General features: G+C 44.5%; 1 protein-coding gene across 1 annotated transcript in view; it reads right to left on the bottom strand.

Moving 5' to 3' along the window:
* LOC101845055 (tensin-1) overlaps window positions 1–2,815 on the bottom strand; it is a gene marked incomplete at its 3' end in the record, with an annotated part of 7,526 nt that extends 4,711 nt beyond the window's left edge. The window contains 1 exon segment of the mRNA XM_005111800.3: window positions 1,995–2,815.
* Window positions 2,816–3,391: the final 576 nt, after the last annotated feature.

The raw sequence follows: 3,391 nt of genomic DNA, 5'->3' as shown, positions 1-3,391 counted from the left end.
AGAGAGAGAGAGAGAGAGAGAGAGAGAGAGAGAGAGAGAGAGAGAGAGACTGTGTAGCAACAAAACGTCGCAGAAATAATGTAGTATGCTCTTATCAATAAATACAGTGCACTTTTAGAGCGGTAGTGAGAGAGGCATTCAGAACCCCCAACACACTGAGCTCTCGCTGTTCAAAGGAGAAGGAAAATCGAACAGAGCGCGAGACTCATTCGTTTATTCTAAGTGGAAAAAAAGCTTCACCACGCCACAGGTCATTGCATTAATCAATACTCTGTCGGCTGCTCTTTCATGATTGGCTATGAACTTGGCCAGCACGTGTATGTTTCGAGTTCGAATCTCACGGGGCTCCGCTAATTCTCGTCATTTACGAAACTTTTTTCCTGCTCCACCCATGTGGTCTGAAGAGAGACTGCTCTCTGGTCAAAATAATTTTCATTGTTTCTAGCGTAGATTACCTACAAGATAAATTTGTCAATATTGTTGGTAAACGTGTGCCAACCGGTGAGTGTAAGTTTAACATTTTACGAATGAAGTTAAAAAGGTTACGATAAGCCATTCGGGTTCACATGGGGTCGGACTAATGGCTAGAGTCAGGAACAGAAACAATATTATGCTGTAAACATCTTTTATCTTTACTGAGCTTATCATTGTCCTGTGGGTATGTGTCGTCGAAAAAGCAAGGGGTGAGGGACAGACGTTCGAAGTAAGAGTGAACAGCGAGCACAATAACATTCCACGAAACCGACAACACACTTGGCAACAGATACGGCGGTACGGGGAGACCATTTCCCTGTTTCGCCGTTCAGTAGGGACAACAGGTGTTCCAATAGGACAATCCATCTACTGAAATTATATACCATTATTCGGCAGCTGGTACTGCGACTTCTAGCTTAACAACGACATAACTTATTCTCATTATTGCAATAATATCTCTCCTTTTTTGCTTGGTGTGCTTTGGACAAATGCGTGTGTATGTGTGTGAGCGTGAGTGAATTTGTTTGTGTGTATGAGTGTTTGTGTGTTTGTGCGTGCGTGTAGGGGTCGGAAGGAGGGAGGGGTGGTGTATGAGTCGGAAAGGAGATTGAGATGGGGGTGAGGCATGTTTCCAAAAGCGCTATTGAACAATTTTAATTCTTTAAAATAAAAACTCTGGCAAATGAGGCTTAAAAACAACAACAATAACAACAACAACAACAACAACAACAACAACATTCTTAGAGCGCATCTGTCCAATGCTATTTTCTCATCAGAAACAGCCCTAACACAGAGGCTTAACAGTTCCGATGACAAAGAACTCTATCCCCAGTCCACGTCTCATGACGTTATCAATTCGAAAAATAAGTGAGAACAAAAGAACAATTCTTTTTCTCAAGATACGCCCACGACAACAAAAGAGGCGGCAATCCCAGATCAGAACACAAACAGCGAATGGAAAAAAAGGAAAATACAACAAAATCCAATTGAAATATTTAAGTTCAAGACGAAATGGAACGAATTCACCGAACACCAAGACCACTCAAGAAAGTCCCAATACATAATCAGAAAGTTCCATAACTGTCTAGATCTAGATCCACAGTGAAGGTAGCACACGAGGAAAAACACGGAACACCTGAGCGAGAAAAACGATGGACGTGCCTTACTGAAACTAGTGAAAACACAATTGAAAACACAGGTATCCGACCACAACACAGAACAGATGGAAGTCTCGGATTACTAAAAACAGAAGCGACTCGAAACCCCTAAAAGGTAGATCTAGATCTTGAATTCACCACGATACCCGGCAGCTTGCACTACACCCTTTGCTTGTGCAGACCGCGCGACACGAATAACCAATCATTCAGAAACGAGGGAGAGAGCAGAGGGGGGAAAAGATCTCTTCGCGATACACACCCGCGAACACAAATACAAACACGCACACGCAGACACACAGGCAGCTAACACAACTGGGTTGGGTTCGGCTAAATATGATTATCATGACAAAAATATCTTCCGACCGGCTCAAAGCGCTGTAGAAGCGGTGGTGTTGGTAGTGGTGGTGGTAGTAGTGACGACAATTTCACCACTCGGATCGGCGAGAGGGGCAGACAAGCCTTTCTTCGGTCGCAGGCCGCGGGAAGCCTGTCCCTTGCCAGTGAATGTGACGGTCCGCGCGCGGCGACACACGCCAGGCCTGGGGAAAGAGGGGGGTTTGTGGCGGGAACAGGGCGCACCTTTAGCATCTGAAGTCTGTGGGCTGTCGGTAACCTGTGCGACTACTTCGTGCGGAACGGGGAGTAACTCCATAGAACTGGGAGGCGGGACAGGTGCAGCATCATTCTTGTCCATTTATTATTGCGGCGGTTTTTATACCGCCATCGATTAATCATTTAAGATTATTTATATTGCAGACGGATTTTTTATTGCCAAGAGGCCTCAAAAAGGACAGTGTGGGACACAGTTCAACAGAGAGACAGAAATAATCCATACAATATTTTTCTCACAATGGAATCTAGCTCATGTCTTTTGAATATAAGTAAAATAGAGTGACTTCTATCCTGGAGACTTCTGTTTAGAAGTGGGATCTACGGCAAACAGGAAAACTCATTTTAAAAAAACAACGTTTTTAGTTCGAATCGGAAAAGATGTATTTAAGAAACAGATCAGAGCCTTACGTTCGAACAGTACCCAAAGCTGCAAGGTTTTCTTTGTAAAGTGATTTTAATGTTATTCCAAATTACAGCGTTCCCAGTCTTTTACATATCCACAGATCATTCTTTATCTCGTTCCCAACTCTATAGACACGACCGAGCGACTTATTTCCGTAGGTGGGATGAGAGGAGGAATATAGGAAGAAGTATCGATCCCACACTTTCTCCCCCCCCCCCCCTCTCTCTCTCTCTCTCAACACATTACTTCCCACACACCGAAGCTCCGTATTCCGTTTTACTTTGACTTTCTTTTCTTTTGCCCTCCTTTAACTTCAAGCCCCCTCACAACTTTGCTTTCAAGGCTTGTCTTATTCAAAAGATCATCCCGGTTTGGCAAGCCGATCTCGGCGTACAGGGTTGGGCAAAACCGGCACACAGATCGCCTTTGTTGAAAGTTTGTTTTTCTTTTGAGTTGGACATTCCTCGTGGCTACATCACTGTTACGTCACTGTCTTTGGGTCTGAGGCTGTCATTAGTAGGTGGACCAGGTTACTGTATGTTACACTCGTCGCTGATGACGAAACTTTAAGTGGTGGGGGAGGGGGGGGGGGGTGGGGGAGGGGGGGGGGTTGTACACAGACAATGAAGAAAAGGGTTGTGGAAGCAATGGAGGGCGACAGAAGGGATTGGAGAGAAAAAAGGGCCTACAAGATTAAGTAGAAAATATAGACATATAGACTGATAGACAGACAGATAGACAGATC

The sequence above is a fragment of the Aplysia californica genome, unplaced genomic scaffold, assembly GCF_000002075.1.
Source record: "Aplysia californica isolate F4 #8 unplaced genomic scaffold, AplCal3.0 scaffold01126, whole genome shotgun sequence".
In the NCBI taxonomy this organism is placed as follows: Eukaryota; Metazoa; Mollusca; class Gastropoda; order Aplysiida; family Aplysiidae; genus Aplysia; species Aplysia californica.
This window is presented reverse-complemented; position numbering and strand designations above follow the sequence as displayed.